The 17494-nt window shown below is 42.4% G+C and overlaps 1 non-coding gene and 1 pseudogene across 1 annotated transcript; one reads left to right on the top strand and one right to left on the bottom strand.

Annotated features, from left to right (window-relative positions):
- Positions 1–1052: 1052 nt before the first annotated feature.
- LOC140582527 (U2 spliceosomal RNA) lies at positions 1053–1244 on the top strand. Its single transcript, XR_011985450.1, has one exon. It is a non-coding gene; the product is annotated as a U2 spliceosomal RNA (small nuclear RNA).
- A 15734-nt stretch (positions 1245–16978) lies between these two features.
- On the bottom strand, positions 16979–17157 carry LOC140582622 (U2 spliceosomal RNA; annotated as a pseudogene).
- Between the last annotated feature and the right edge of the window lie 337 nt (positions 17158–17494).

The raw sequence follows: 17494 nt of genomic DNA, 5'->3' as shown, positions 1-17494 counted from the left end.
AAAATATGTGCGGGATGGTATAACATACCGCCTGTCAAGCGTTCGGATCATTTTCTTAAATCCCTCTTTGGCGACGGTATTTAATGGCAACATATCTTTAGCGATATGAAATGTTATTGCGTCTGTTATTTCTTTCTGTCGTTGAGAGCCTTTCTGGTAAGGTGTCACACTGGCAAAGGCATCACAAATATTTGTTTGTTTTGGTTGACATCCAGATTTGGCTTTGTATTCGTCGTAAAGAGCTTTGTGGTGCCGTTTTAAGTGATCAGACAAATTGGTGGTGTTTCCATGTTTTGTGGCCACAACTTTATGACACTCCATGCAAAGTACCTCTTTTTGGTCAACATCCTCCTTTTTGTAGCCGAAATAGTCCCAAATAGCTGATTTCGACTTTCTTTTTCGCACATTTTTAGCAGTGAATGTTGGCTGTGAGCGGTGAGCAGCAACACAGTGAACCAATCACTGTGCAGGCACGCGGAACGTGCATGTCACCCCAGCAACAAGCCATACAACAAACTCGTGTTTACTGTGCTACCGTTCTCTTAATACACAATGGGCTTCTACCCTTCACATCGTATGTTCCGGCGATGTGACTATCGCTCACGCGCACATCGTGATGTCGATGTCAAAACAGAATATCGTTCAGCCCTAGTGCAGAGCTTGGAAGTCTGCGGATGTGTTCCTTTTTAACCCTCTGGAGTCTTGGGGTAGGGGACACACTTTCACTAACTGGGGCATGCTCACACATTTCATTCAATATCATAAACTTAATTCCTGGCAAATAAATTATTTCTTATATATTTGGTTTGGCAACAAACTCATCTTAATCTTTGTGTACTTTGTAAATATGTCAGATTTATGTGAAGTTTGTAATTTGACATTCAAAGTATAGACATTGCAAAATGCACTTTGGAACACTCTGTGGGTAGTTCTATTTGTTTAATATTATCTTTGAAAGTCTTATTGTACTGTGTTGGCATGATTTGCATAGTGTGGGAATGTTTCAGCCTCATAGATTGTGATTATGTGTTAATGTAAGTAGTACAAGCATAATATTTATTATTCATGTATTTGAGCTGATTTACATTTTGTTTTGGTATGAAAAGGTCATTTTGATACGTCCCCCATGGAGGGGACCACATATTAAACAGATTTTTGGAACAGGGAGCCGGAAGTGGGGCTTGCCCCATCTGCTCCAGGCATCGACCCGGTATTGCAGTGCTTCCGGGAACGGTGCACCTCTACTGCCCCCTGTTGTTGAAAGGCAGAACTGACTGACTGAATGGGTGACTAATAGACTGAGTGCCTCTGGATGGCCAACTAATTAGCCGCATGTGGTGTGAGGGAGGGGCCCTGTCCGTGCGCGGCCCCCATTTCCCGCCTTTTTTCTTTTTTTTTAAAGTAAGGTGACACGCTGTCGTTTGTGCGGTGGGCAGCTGTGCTGAGGTAAGGCATGACTTCATCTTTGCCTTTTGAATTTTCCCTCATGTTTGTTTAAATGATTGCTGTTTTTTGAGAGGACAGGAGGACAGGGAGGACGCCGGTGGCTGCGACGCCCCTGGGCATTCTACTCTGCGCGGGGGCGTCACGGAGGCCCGGCTAACGGCGACCCGCTAAGCGGCGGCCCCATATCGACTCGGGTCTCTCTTCGGTCTTCAGGACCGGTATACGTTTCTTCTCTTTTCTGGATTGGAAAAGACAAGAGCAAAAGTGGAAGAGTTGACGAAATGGCGTCGGATGGCGTAGCTTCTAGCGGTGGGGCGTAAAGACCTTGCATTCCAGAGCATCGCTGCGCATATGAGAGTCTGCTCCATACATCTCCGTTCAGGTAAGTCAGGTTCCGGTGTGATCACTAGACTCCATTCCTGTGTTTGTCCCTAAAGAGAACAGCCAGGATAGGAAATGCTGGAAACCCATCCCGACCGGAGTCCATCCCTTCCCGGTGACACAGTAACCCGAAAGTGTTTGTGAGTGTGGTTTATGTCAGATTAGGAGAGCTGAAATGAACCTTTTGTTGGATGATAGTCGGCGACCAAAACAAGAGCTAGATCACAGAAAAGTGTTTCAAAAGCGACAGTGTCAAAGTGAAATGCAACGCTGGATGGAAGTTTTCTAGTACTGATGAAGGATGTAGAATCAGAATCCAGATATGTTTCCATACAAGGAATTTGCCTTGGTGGTGCTTTTACATGACATTACAAAGAACATAAGAACATAAGAAATTTACAAACGAGAGGAGGCCATTCGGCCCATCAAGCTCGTTTGGGGAGAACTTAACTAATAGCTCAGAGTTGTTAAAATCTTATCTAGCTCTGATTTAAAGGAACCCAGGGTTTTAGCTTCCGCTACACTAGCAGGAAGACTATTCCATACTCTAACTACACGCTGTGTAAAGAAGTGCTTCCTCAAATTTGTTTTAAAATGTTCTCCCGCTAATTTCCACTTATGGCCACGAGTTCTAGTATTTAGAATAATATTGAAATAGTCATTTGGCTGAAGAGCATCCAGACCCGTTAGAATCTTATACACCTGAATCATATCCCCCCTTAGTCTCCTTTGCTCAAGGCTAAACAGATTCAGTTCCGCTAACCTCTCCTCATAAGACATTCCTCTAAGACCAGGAATCATTCTCGTAGCTCTTCGTTGCACCTTTTCTAAGGCAGCAATGTCCTTCTTGAGGTATGGTGACCAAACCTGCAAACAGTATTCTAGGTGGGGTCTTACCAAGGAATTATATAAGTGTATCATCACCTCCCTTGACTTAAACTCCACACACCTAGAGATATAACCCAACATTCTGTTCGCCTTTTTTATTGCTTCCCCACACTGGCGAGAGTTACCCACATTTAGCAAAGACATATGCAGAAAGGTAATAAACAATAGACTGGCAATTGGGTAATATGATAATTATATGATAATTAAGTTTATTAATGGTAGTAATGATGGTATTATGATATTTATATATGTGTGTACATAGTAATCACTGTAGTATGAATATAAACTATATAAACGGTATAAGAATTTAAAGGGCTCTTAAATGGTGCCGTTATTAAGTAGCAGCCAAGTCAACTATATGTGCAAGAGTGCAATATGTATACAGAGTTTGCAGTATGTGTGCATAATGTGCAAGAGTGCAGAATATAATCATAGAGGAAGTTTATCAGTTGTTCACTGGTTATGCTGGTGGATATTTCACTGCAGCTGACGATTAATTGAACGTCCATTCAGAGACTGGTTTGGTTAATGAGAGAGACTACCTGAGGGGAGAAGCTCTTGGCATGTCTTGTGGTCTTGGTTCTGATTGCCATGAGTCTTCTCCTGGAGGGTAAGGCTTGAAAGATGTGGTGAGCAGGGTGAGATGGGTCCTCAAAGATTTTGTATGCCCGTTTCCTGATTCTGGTGATCTACAGTGTCTGGAGGGTAGGCAGGTTACTGCCGATTATTCGCTCTGCTGAGTGAATGATCTGTTGCAGTCTGGCCTTGTCTCGTTCAGTGGCTGATCCAAACCAGGCTGTGATGGAGGAGGTGAGGATGGACTCAATGATTGTAGCGTAAAACTGGGCCATCGTGGTTATAACATGTTATTTTGGATCAGGCACGGACAGTTGTGAGAGTTCATTCCGCATTAGCTCCGATAGAATAGTATTAAATGCAAAGCTAAAGTCCACAAACAGAATCCTAACATATGTCTCAGGGCACTCCAAGTGTCGGAGCAAGAAATGGAGTCCAGTGTTAACTGCATCGTCCACAGGTCTGTTGGTTCTGTAGGCAGACTGTAGCCTGGGGTCAAGCGATAGGTCTGTGATGGTTTTAAGGTATGACAGCACAAGTCTCTCAAAAGCCTTCATTACCACCGATGTGAGAGCCACCAGTCTGTAGTCACTGACTGGTTCAGTGACTGGTTGAAAATATCTGTGAAGACAGGTGACTATTGATCTGCACAGTGCTTCAGAGTGGCTGGGGAGACAGAGTCTGAACCAGGAGCTTTCCTTGTATTCTGGCTACTGAAGATCTTGTTTACATCTCTGTCGTTGATTCTCCTGGGGAGGTGGCTGGACGTGGGGGGGGGGGGGGGGGGGGGGGGGGGTGAGCTGGGTATAGTGTAGGCGAGGTGTGAAGGTACCCAGGTGTGAAGAAGGCCATTGAAAAGGTGAGGGCTGTATGATGCGCGAATGTGGCTTTTCAAACCCGCAGTAGAATTTGAACAGGTTTTTGTCACCACTCCTGTAAGCTTCATCTTTTGTTTTATGAAGCTGCCTGAGTTCAGTTGTAAACCATGGTTCGTCATTATTATAGCTGACAACAGACTTTTTGGGAATGCGAGAGTCCTCGCAGAAGCTTATGTGCCATGTTACGGTGTCCGTGTATTCATCCACGCTGTTAATAGCAGTTTTGAAAACATTCCAGTCTGTCGAGTCAAAGCATGATTTTAATTGCTCTACAGCTCCACATCTCCAGTGTTTCACTCTAGTAACGACAGGTTTAGCAGTTTTCAGATTTTGTCTGTATGCTGGAATTAGATGAATTGTTGCATGGTCAGAGTTTCCTAGTGCAGCACCAGTCATTTTCTGTCATTAAAATGTGACGTCTTTTCAGTTAGCTATTTATTTATTTTGGCTTTTTCTTATTATTATGTGTTCATTGTAATTGATTAATAAAATTATTTATTTTCATTATTATTTCTTTTACTTATCTTTGAAATGTGATTTTGACATTTTAATTTGATTGTATCCTTGTCTTTGTAAAGCACTTTGAATTGCCTTGTGCCCGAATTGTGCTATATAAATAAACATGCCTAAAATCTTTGATGATGACAATGTGCCCAGCCGGCTGTGAACTGTTCTTCGCTTTCTCCATCTTTGCATTTCTTGCATTGTGAAGATCTGCGAGCTGTTTAATTTTAGTGACCACTCCTTTTCAGGATTATGTAGTGTATGTTTAACATTAGTTCAAAGTGTGGAAGGGAAATTTAAAGTGATGGTAGGCCAGGGTTGGGAGGCATTGTGGGATTGTTCTTGTGTCTCAGGTTTTGTTGTTTTGGGGATGGTGCCCTGTGTCCTTGCCTCACAGCCACCTGCACGGAACCAGCTTTGCAGGCCACAGACCTTGGAGAACTGGGCTGAAGGGAACATCGCCGGGGGGAGAAAGGGGGCCTGCAGGAAGCCTTGAAATGTAGCTGCTATACTATGCTAGACGCAGTTTGTTGTATGGTAGCATTTGAACACACAAGCAAGTTATGTACCCATAAGGGTTGTATATGTTTACGCTGAAGTCTTTATTTAGGTAATATAGGGTTGGGGTTTCCCTTACTGATAGCGTTGTGAGCCATGCCAGCCATGGACACCGAAGGGGGGGTTGCATCTTTTTGCTGGGTTGGGAGTGGAATTTCCCTAATGTTTAGGGTTTTTGCCCTCCTTCCTAGGCTGGATAGACAGGCTTATGTGTGGGACTCATAGGAGGCCTAGGCCTAACGAGGATTGGAAGTTGAACATCCTTGAAGTAGACCAATAGAGGTGGCGTATTATGTTTGTTGTATGTTTGAAACCTGGTGTATTAGGATGAATTTGCGGACGATTACGTCACCCACGTGACATGGAATTAACTTTACTATAATATTCTGGAAAGTTGTAATTGTGGATTAATTCCGATCGCGTGTGGACTGATCGTCCTGAAATTCAGATCAATCGTCCATGATTCACCCCAAATGTCACTAGACTGCACGAACACGTTATTTAACGATCCCCTGTAAAACCTAACTTTACCATAAATAACTTGGGCTCATAAAAGAAGCCAGGATGCTTATCTTGGTTTCGGGAGATAGGGTGGGGGGTTGGTATACAGCACCCTATATTGCCTGTAGGGGGGAACAGGGAGGCGTTGCGCAAAGTCACCTGGCGCCAGGACGCCCATTGTATTGTATTATCGTAAGCAGAATCACTCGGACAAAAGGGGGAATTGGAGCACCATATATTGCCTGGGGGGAAGGGGTGAGCCTGGCCAGCTTACCCCCTGCCCACACGCAACTCTAAATTTAGTATAAAGGAAGGGGAAGATCCCAGTACTGACCGGAGTTCAGCCGTGGGATAGAGCGCGCATCGCCCGGCACTTTCTCGGAACTCACGTGTTGGTCTCCTGCCAGGACTGAAAGGGCTCCCCAGTCCATGAAGGTGGGTGATGATAGCACGTCCGAGTGTAAATAGCTTTGCAACTGCTTATGCTTTCCATTGATTGTTGCGAGTAAATTATCGGAACAGGGAGGCGTTGCGCAAAGTCACCTGGCGCCAGGACGCCCATTGTATTGTATTATCGTAAGCAGAATCACTCGGACAAAAGGGGGAATTGGAGCACCATATATTGCCTGGGGGGAAGGGGTGAGCCTGGCCAGCTTACCCCCTGCCCACACGCAACTCTAAATTTAGTATAAAGGAAGGGGGAGATCCCAGTACTGACCGGAGTTCAGCCGTGGGATAGAGCGCGCATCGCCCGGCACTTTCTCGGAACTCACGTGTTGGTCTCCTGCCAGGACTGAAAGGGCTCCCCAGTCCATGAAGGTGGGTGATGATAGCACGTCCGAGTGTAAATAGCTTTGCAACTGCTTATGCTTTCCATTGATTGTTGCGAGTAAATTATCGCCGCTTGTGATAATATTTCGTAACTTATGTTTCCTTGCTTCTTTTATGTATTATTGCTTCTTTTCTATATATATTCATACCTTTGCACCTAATACTATTAGCTATAAGATATATATTATTTGATATCCGTTGTAGTACGAGTTATTTTGCATTGCCTTCAATATGATAGCTCAGTATTGGTGTTAATGTGAGATCATTTTGTATTACTTATTAAAGTGTATTTGAGTGAACCTAATCGTGCCTGTTTGTTCCTTCGAGAGCCCTATATCCCTCTCTCATCCATTTTAAGACACCTGGTTTACAGATGTTTGGTAACCAATCAGGACTTAGAAGTCCATATAGGGGAATTCGTCTTATAGTATATTAACCTGCTGATTTCTGAGTGCGGGGTGCATTGCGCATTGTCCCCGAGTGTGGCTGGAACACTATGCTGGATTGCTGAATAAAGAAGAAAATTTTGCTCATTACATGCGAGGTCTGGAGTTTGATTCAAGTGTGACAGAGTGAGAGTGATTATAGAGGATTATAGAGTCATAGTTGTTTGGGTTAATTCTGAGTACCACAAAAGTTTACAAGCCCTATTTTGGCAAGAGCTAATCCTAATCATTTTCATCCTTGCCGTTTAAATAATAATAATAATAATACATTTAATTTATAATGCACTTTATATTTGAAAGCAAATCTCAAAGTGCTACAAAATTAATTCGACCCGAATAGCTGTTAAAAAGATAAGTTTTAAGACCAGATTTAAAAGCATCAACAGTCTGTGGCGTCCTCAGATACTCAGGAAGAGCATTCCACAGTCTAGGTGCAGCTGCGCAAAAGGCTCGATCTCCCATGCACTGAAGTTTAGTCTTAGGAGTTTTCAAAAGATGTAATGATACAGTTTTGCTATATTCCTGAGGTGGAAATAAGATGTTTTACACAGATGTTTGACATGAGCCTCATACGACAAATGAGTGTCCATTTTAACCCCAAGGTTTATAACAGATGTTGACAATGGGATATCTTCACCAGGTAATACTGGTGATGTTAGAGGCCCTAACCTGGTGTGGGGTGCCTACTAACATAGCTTCAGTTTTAGAGCTGTTCAGCTGCAGGAAATTTTGCTTCATCCATGACTTTATCTCCAATATGGGCCAAATCACTCATGAATAGATGTGTTTGTGAGAAATTGATCTGTTTTAAGCATTTTCAATTTAAATAAATACTGCAATACTCATTGCAGAAATAGATCTTTTCCAATATTGTGCAGCCTAATAATGAAGTACTTACTACTACGAGATATCTATCAACATACGATGCAAAAAAGTTTAAGTAAAAAAGGTTTAAAGGCCTCAGAGGACTGCTGCTCCTACTCATCAGAGTGGTTCTGATGCTTGAACTTTTTCTTCAGAGCCTCTGCTAAAATGGCAGCAAAGTCCTCTGAGGGCATGGGCGTCCCCTGCGTCAGTCCCCTCCTGGTCACTGGCGTCCCACCTGGCGACCTCAGCACTGGGCGCAGTTTAATGTGCGGCAGCTCCGCCAGAACATCCACCATGTTGGGGCCATTGGTGGGTCCTGTGCCACTTCCCTGAGGATGACTCCTCTTCTGCTTCGGGCCCTGGATATTAGCAGGCGGAGGAGGAGGAGGGGGCAGGAAACAGCTTGGAGCTGAAGTGGGGACTACAAAAGGAGTCCCAGTGGTCTCCGAACTGCTCCGGGATATATGTGGGTCAGTCAGGGCACCAGCAAGCACGGAGATCTCGGACCGGAAACGGCCCACCTTGTGTTCGAGAGCTGCAATCTTTTTCCAAACTGCCGCCCACTCGGACCCTGCCTCTGCTGCAACAGCAGCATGCTGGAGATCCCCGTGTCCACTGGGGAGGTGGATGCCACTCCCGACCTTTGCAGGGGCGTTGCCATTTATAGCAATCCCCGTTGCAACACTTGAGGATGTCTTCACAAAGCGCTGGGAAAGAAAAAAATCTCCAGTTGCAAAAAACTTGTTACATTGCGCAGTTCAACGCAGAGGGGGCGACTCTGTGAAACAAGCGATCTTCCTTGGTCGAAAAAATACTGAATTCGGAACGGAATCAAATCCAAAAAAAAACAGTCTGCACACAAAGTACAGAGAGTTAGATGTCTTACTTAAACATCACACAAAATTATATTTTTTTCCATCATCCATTAACATACAGCGCAATCTCAGATTCACATTAGGCCATACTATACAGATTTCCTGAATAACATTAATATACACATATACATGTATATACTTATATATGCACATTATAAACATTTCAACCTGCAATGGTACTAACAGGGTGGCTAAACTGTATAACACCATATCACAGTCAACGTATTCCGATCAATTAGCAAGTAGCCTTATAGGTAGCTTTAGCATTTTACATACAACTACAAAAAATGATACATTAGTAAAGAAAATAATCAACCACACAATCAGCAAAGGTTCACATTCATATCCTGACTGTTTTTCCTTCACACTAATGATCCCTATATCTATATTTTCAAACAGGTAAATTGACCTACCAGGATATCCAAAAGAGAGCACTTGCACCAAAATCTTTCTATCCACTAATTGCTGCAATTGTATGCTTAGGCCGAAAAAAATAAACAGTGCTCTAAACGTTGACATCTACACAAATATATATATGTATATATACGTTTATTTCCCTAAGTTGCCGTTCACTCCTCTTTCCGCTCTCTTTACCCGCCTTCCTCCGTCTAGAAAAACCCGCCGGAAAAAAAAACTCCCACCCTACCTTTCGGCACTCAGGAACGTCTTAAAGAGACAGCTGCCCACTTTGGTATACACACACTTATTGTAAGGTTCATGTCTCCCTCTTTACAAATTACGCTCTATAATAGCTTCAAAGCCTTATGGTAGCTTTATAGACCTGGCTACATTTGGTTTTGTTATTATTATTATTATTGGTATTAGTATTATTATTTTAAGAATGAAGCTAAATAATATAGCTAATATGTCACATATGGGTTAAAATGCAGAGGACACATTTCGTCGTTGTGTGATGTGCCAAGAATGGCACTTGATCACAAAGTACAAATACTTTTTTACTTGCCAACATTCATAAGCAACGTTATTTTTCAGTACAGTTGCGGTTTTTATAAATCTTGGTGATTAATATTCGCGGAGAGCGTGGGGTTTCCATTTTTCTATAACATTTATATTGTTAAAGGAAACACAACTTAGCAAGCTGTTTAATTTTAATGACTGATTGTTTTCAGTATTAACTAGTATTTGTTTAACATTGGTTTAAAGTTGACTGCTGCTACTTTAGCAACAGCTCGGCATGCGCTCTCTGAGCTGATCCTAATCACTTTCATCCTTGATATTTCAGTCAGTCATGAATGGAGGTGTTTGTGAGAAACTGATTTATTTATTTTTTTAAAAAGATCCTTTATAAACACTCCAATACTTACTGCAGAAAATGATTTTACGCAATGTCCTGCAGTCCAGTTATGAAATACTAATCTAACAACATACAATGTGCTGCCCACAGAAACGCTGTCTGTGCGCAGCCTACTGGCAAAAAGCGGAACTACAGTTACAGCAAATAAGGCAGAACGGAAACATCGGCGTCACTCCTTGGACTGATGATAGCTTATAAACAGTTCTCAGTAATCGCTTGTGTGATTATAAATGTGCTGTGTGTTATGTCATGTATAGTGGTTAACAGGGGTTAAAGTAAAAAAAAAACTGAGCCTGAACTTTTTTTTGGGGGGGGACTTTTTTATTTGAAGGACTTACTTCAAATATTGACAATAATAACAAAAATAAAGTACAAAAAAAAACTGCTAAACAATAGCAAGTGCTTAAAGTGCATAAATAACAAGTGCTCAAAGTGCTAAAGAACTGAACTGCTAAACTGAAGATTAGAAGTGACATCAAGGCCATTATCACTTATTTTTTCTTTTTTTCTGGGTTGTAAGCAAAGTCTTGCAAACTCTTTCTTTTTAAGATATTTGGACCAGAAGATGGAGCTGGTACAGTGGAGGAGGATGAGGCTATGGCTGGTCCAGATGATGAGGATGAGGCTTTGGCTGGTCCAGAGGGAGGGAGAAAGAGTTTGGCTAGTCCAGAAGAGTCTGGTCCAGAAGATAAGGATGAGGTTTTGGCTGGTCCAGAGGATGAAGATGATGCTTTGGCTGGTCCTGAGGATGAAGATGAGGCTTTGGCTGGTCCAGAGGATGAAGATGAGGCTTTGGCTGGTCCAGAGGGAGAGAGAAAGAGTTTGGCTGGTCCATAGGAAGTTGAAAATGGTCTGAATGGTCCAGAGGAGGAGGCCGAGGGTCTGGCTGGTCCAGAGGAGGTTGAAAAAGGTCTGGATGGTCCAGTGGAGGTTGGTGAGGGTCTGGATGGTCCAGTGGAGGTTGGTGAGGGTCTGGCTGGTCCAGAGGAGGTTGAAAAAGGTCTGGATGGTCCAGTGGAGGAGGATGAGTGTTTGGCTCGTCTAGAGGAGGCTTTGGCTGATCCAGCGATATTCCTGGCCTGCCGTATGAGTTTGTTTGCCATCTGTGATGGCCGAATCCTTGCTGCCTCATTCACCCTTTTCTTCTTTTGTGCCTGTTCTGCCTCTTTCTTTTTCTGCAGATGTTTTTGATATGTTTGATACGATGACAGGCAAGACCACCTTAATGGCTGGTCTATTGTCATTGTCGATGCTGTCCACTCCCTTGCTTTAATCGTGGATTTTACAATTGCAAGGCTCTCATAAGTTTCCACATTCATGGAGCATCTGTCTGCTTCAAGAATATCATCCATGAGATTAAATGATCCCTCAACCAGGGGGCCTGTGAAAATGCTAAGTAGTGCTTTGACCAGCTGACCCAGAATGGGAAATCTCACACCTCTCTCTGGATTTTTCATGGATACAACTCTGCTCCACCAATCTACATCAACTCGGCCTTCTTCTTCAATGTAGTTCTGGGCACACGTTACCAGGTCCACCTCTATTTGGTACGCCCGTATCTCTTCCTCCACCTGACCAATCTCTTCTGGTGCGACCACATTAGGCAAGGCCTCTCCTGATGTGATAAAAGCCCCACAGATGGAGTCATCTTGAATCAGAGAGGGAGTGAGTGCAGAAAGTGAGGTGATTATCTTGTTGTCCAGAGGAAGGTTTTTGAGAAGGAACTCTGATGACTTCATGAACCCTTCTCTGAGAGAGTTGTAAATGTTTCTCACCCATATCAGCCTCTCCACACGGGCCTTGTTTAGTGCCGAGTAGCAGTATCTTTTGTCTTATAGTTGCAAATCTTTACTCCGGACATCAACCTTGATGATATCCTTTGCGCTCAGTGGGATGGCTTCCGGCTTCATAAATTTGCTGAGGAGCTCTCGAACTAGGGCCACCATCTCCACGTGCAGCAAGTGCGCCATTGGTTTTTCATGTTGCATTTTTTTCAAAAATCCCTGAAATGTTGAAAGTATGCCTGCAAACGTTAAAAAAAAATTATTTTTATTTGACATTTTCACATGTGTAAAAAAACCCAACAAGAAAACAGAATTAAAGACAAGTTGCATACAGTTCAAATAAATAGCAGTGTGTTTTAAAAAAGTGAATAAAGTATAAATACTTTTAATAGCTTTTATTTCCATATATCAGATGTAATGGAAAAATTACTCCAAATCAAATTATTAATGAATTTGACCAGGTCTGCAGTTTTTTTTACTGGAAGCAAAGGAAACAGAATATGAATCTGTTCCCAAAAAAAAAATAAAAAATTGCAGTGTTGAGATTTTTCAAACACTTTCTGTTAAAAAACAGATATATACTGTATTCCATTTATACAAAGTTTCTCTGTTAAATTACGTCACATGAGTCAATAAACAGTTTTTTTTTGTAATTGTAATAAAACATTTCTGTAATTTAAAAAAACAGGGAAAACACTGTCAAATTCATTGGCAAAAACTGTAAAAAAAAATATCTTTTTTACAGTGTAGTACATGTCAATAATACATTAAAATTATTGCACGTTTTAATGTCATTAAAACTTGTGGTTTTTATTTTTATTGGGGATGTTCTTATACTGAAGTGTTGACAGACAGTTATTTGGTTAGTAAATCCTTCTCAAACAGGTTAGTTTAGTTAGGGTTTCAAATCTTATATTTATATTTCCAAAAATGTCCCTGACCGCTAAAACGGCGGTGTAATTTGCCGGGGTTTCCACGATAAAATATGTTGAGTGGTGGGAGATTGGCAATGCGAACGGAAATCCGGGACTAATCAATACGGACAGTTTTCTTTTTAATACGGCGTGAACCCGTAATAAACGGGACGGTAGGCAGCCCCCCCCCCCCCCTCCCCCAGAATACTGAGTGTGGACGGGGGCTGGGAACCCTTACGGTAATGTATGGTAAAATGTTTAAGTAATTTGGGGCATTGCTTTCGGAATCAGGTAAATGTTTCAAGCTGACTATTACATTTTTAAAAAACAATGTTGCATAGAATAAAAATAAAATACTCTTAGTTTCATCAGTGTTAACACAGTTCTTGGTAGCATTCATCTGGGTTTTCGCTTGTTGTGGAGCGCTGTTGTTTCCTATTTGATGTTAGTTATAATTTGGTGTCATTTGCTGTTTATTGTGCATATGGTGTATTGGGTCATTCCATGTCAAATCGTCACACTTTCGAACCTCATTGTCATGGATTTTAATGAAACTTGGCATGCTGATTTGGTCACATGAGTAACTCATGAAACTGAAATTGGGCGAGTCTTGGATCAATATTGTGGGAGATTTAAGCGAACAAAGTTTTAACTTTTTCTGGGGGAACTATGACTTTGACTGGCTATATTTACCTTAATATAAGCTGCACAGAAATGGTCCTCATATTGTTTTGAAGCTATTGTCCAGCTCGATCATGTGCCTTAAAATACAATAAGAAAAAAACCTATATTTCAAAATTGATCAATTTTTTAATAAAGCTAGCTAATAATATCATGAACATATCCAGAAAATTTGGTCTTTGGTTTTTAAGTCGTTGCTGAGATATCTTGACGTAAAGGTAGCGTCACACAGTTTCATATCACTAATGGGCCTTTTTAATGGCAGCCAAACTGTCAGTAGCCCTAGAAAGGGCTACTTGGGAAAATAAGGAGATATCAGAAAGGGGTAAATTTGAGGGGAATGCCTCTGATGGTGAGATGGAGGGGGCAGAGGCTGCTATGGATGTAATGCATATGGTAAATGGAGGTGAGGAGAATGGATGTGAGGTGGGAGTGAATGTGGAGGAGGTTAAGGGAGAAGGAGAGAAAAGAGAGGGAATGTTTTGGGATATACTTTGTCACAAGGAGGCAGATCATTGCTGGAAACCATTCAGGAAGAAGGATGTGAGGAAGAAGAAGAAACTGATGTGATGTTTCAGGAGGCACAAGACACTGAGGATGCCCAGTTGGACAGATGGCGTCCATGTGGCTGGTGTAAGGTGGGGTAGGAAGCTTCTGAACCATGTGTTGGGCTTTAGGGCACTTGTGCATTGTGCTTGTTTGTTACAAATGAAATAATTAAGCTTATAAACTGAACATAATATATTTTAAAGGTACATGTTTATATCACTATCTACGTGTAAATGGAGCAGACACAGGAAAAATGTACTGAAGACCCTTGAAATTATATTTATTCCTGATGTGAAATTGCTGTTTTTGTTTTAGATTCCAAAGTTAACCTTTTATTTAATTTATCCCTTTTTCCCAAATAAAATGATGCATTTAGTTATAATATATATTATTTTGATTTGGGGTCAGAAGTTCCAAAATCACCAGGTAAGTTAATTGATTTTATGTGTTTTAACTCCTAGACAGATGTAAATGATAAGCTCTATTTTTAAATAATTTATTGTCTTTTTTTTTTTTTTTTTTAAACTAAAAATAGGATCCCTCATGGACCAAGACTTCAAGGGCATTTGTACAATTCACCTGTAACTGGATCTGCAGTCTTTTTCTCCCCACACCCTCTGCTTGTTCCCTTCTTCTCTTTTGTCTTCACTCCAGGAGAGCTCCTCAGACATCTCCAGCCTGTAATTCCTGGGAAATGCCACCTGCCACTCACCCTTGGAGGCGTAGCCCATTCTCAGGATCTCATACGTCAGCATTCATCACAGAGTCACAACGCCTGCAAACATCTGGATAAAAGCAAGAGCCCGTTTTTTGAAACGTACACATTAAATTTTCCTCTCTTTACCATTTTATTCTTTTAAGCTTCATTCTGTTTAATTACATTTAGTATGGATTAAGGCACAGGCCCGGAGGACATTCCCCCGGAGGACATGGAGTGGGACCCTCCAGTTCTTGCCCTATGTCCCAGTCCGTGGTGTCAGCCCCGTGACCAGAGTTTCCCCAGCCGAGGAGGTTATCGCCGCGACAACGGCAGGGTCAAAGGAAAACTGGTCGGGGGCTCGGCTCCAGGAGGAAAAATCTGGGGTATGCTTCCCAGACTTACCGCCTGATCCCGGCTCGGTCCAAGGGGGTCTTTCGGGGGACCCCATCCATTGGTTCCCGAAAGGAACCACCTGCGGTTTCCTCCGGCACTGGTACTGGCCTGTGCTTTTGTTCTGCAGGGTCCAAGGTGTGGTCCGGTTCCTGTCCTGCCTGCTCCTCGATGCCCTCCGGCTCTGCCGACCCCTCGCCGTCTACCGATGCTGTTCTTCCCTCGGCTGCCGCAGACGAGAGGAGCTCGTCCTTCTACAGGCCCAGACAGGACTCCGAAGGTCCCCCTGGCCGCGACCCTTCTGCGGCACCTCGGAGCTTGATCTGTAGTCTTGCTTCCCCGTGGCTCTCCCTGGTTTCACCTCTTAGCCCGATTTCACTCTTCCAGCCCCCACTCCAGTCACTCTTGCTTCCCACTTTAGGTTCCCCCTGGCTCCCTCTCCTGGCCCTATTCTTGTTGCACATTGCTTGTCTGGTTGTGTCCTGCCCTGTCTGTCCTGTGTCACCTTTGGTCCTTTTGGAGTCCAATCCCTCCCTTTGTCTCCTTCTTCTGTTTCCTTTGTTGCCACTTGCCCACTGACACCCGCTGTTTGTCTTTTGGTCCCTAGTCTGCATCCCTGCCGGGTTACCTGGCCTGTCTTGAGTTGTGTCCTGGTCGGTTTGTCTCCCCTGCTGTCCTTGGTTTTACCCTGGTCTGTGTGTCCCCTTAATGATGCCTTTGCACCAGGAGGGCACAGGATTGGGGGATGGGGGGGTGTTACTGTCATGGCCTGCCCGTCCTGTCAACCTTACTCTCCAGTTCTCCTCCCTGACGTGGCCCTAATGAGCCACGCTTGGTCTTTATTAGTCTCACCTCATGTTCCTGTCCTTCTGTCAGTAACTACCAGCTGCCTTGTGTTTTCCCATTCCTTAGTTTGGTAAAGTGCCCAGGCCAATGTTCTCCAGTTCTGTCCTTGTCTGTTTGCGTCTCTGTGCCCAAGCCTGCCTGCCAGAAAAGCTCCCCGCAAAGGGGGTTCTGCCCTACAGCTTGCATTTGGGTCCTACTTCCCACCGGTCATGTGACAGAGGAATACAAGGTTAGTGCCAGGCAGAAATTAATAGCCTATCTTTGATTTTGCATCCATTTGGTAACTTGTTGAAGTTATCTGATAGTTCTCTCGATGCCAAAGACATATGATTCTTGTGTGTGCATTATGCATATCCAAAGTTAACGCATGTTGTGTTTATCTTACGCCGTACATGACTCATTGTCGTTATGGACAGTAAGCACTTTATGTCAGTTATCCATTGCTCCTTTTCGTTATGCTATACAGCCGCTTTATACATGTGGAGACTTATATGCACACACATTTTTCACATTCCACTACTTTCACACATTTTACTGTCATCGTACTTCTCTTCTGATGCCATTTTATTTATTTGTTTGTTTATTTGTAACCTGGTAACTGCACACTGAATCTTCTTATATTTGTACAATGACACCAAATCTTATTTGGTAATCATGAATTACCAAAACCTTAAATACACAAGGATAGACTCAATTATTGGTGAAAAAATCTACGCAGAGATATAAAAATGTAATATTCTCATCAAAATCACATGCACAGCAAAAAATGTAGGCAGTAACTATATACTGCTCTTCCAAAAAAACAACCTTTAGGTTCAAAACGATATCCATCGAGAAAAAAAATATATCCTCCTTGTATCGACAGGAATACTTTATCTGCATTGTAAAATAGCATAAATAATTTATGACAAAACAAAAAGCTTTTAAATTTACTGTACATGATTGTTAGCAAAATCAGAAATGTCAGTGTGGTAAGATCATGTACTTTATATAGTCAGTCAGTCAGTCAGTCAGTCAGTCAGTTCTGCCTTTCAACAATAGGGGGCAGTAGAGGTGCACCGTTCCCGGAAGCACTGCAATACCGGGTCGAATAGTGGAGTGGATGGGGCAAGCCCCACTTCCGGCTCCCTGTTCCAAAAATCCGTTTAATATGTGGTCCCCTCCATAGGGGACGTATCAGATATTAAACTGATAAAACAGATTTTTTTTTTCAGATCCAAATACTTTATTAAACAGTTCTGCACAATTATGTACATCGACACAAACACATTAAAACATATAATAGAAACTGCACTTAAAAAATTGGCACTGTCAACAAGGGAATTAAAAACATTTTCCTACTAAAACAATGATATTCAGAAATAGTCATAATATAACAGGCTGAAATTTTCCCACATCATACAAGTGAATGCCAATACAATAAGACATTACTGAAAATATTTTAAAATAGTGTTAAACAAACTATCTGCAGAACCATTCACCATAAAATAAGCAAAAAAAAAAAGCAATAAAAGCAACCAATATATTTACACACCATTAAAATCTAAGTAAACACATATGGCCA

Source organism: Paramormyrops kingsleyae, chromosome 24 (assembly GCF_048594095.1).
Source record: "Paramormyrops kingsleyae isolate MSU_618 chromosome 24, PKINGS_0.4, whole genome shotgun sequence".
Classification (NCBI taxonomy): domain Eukaryota; kingdom Metazoa; phylum Chordata; class Actinopteri; order Osteoglossiformes; family Mormyridae; genus Paramormyrops; species Paramormyrops kingsleyae.
This window is presented reverse-complemented; position numbering and strand designations above follow the sequence as displayed.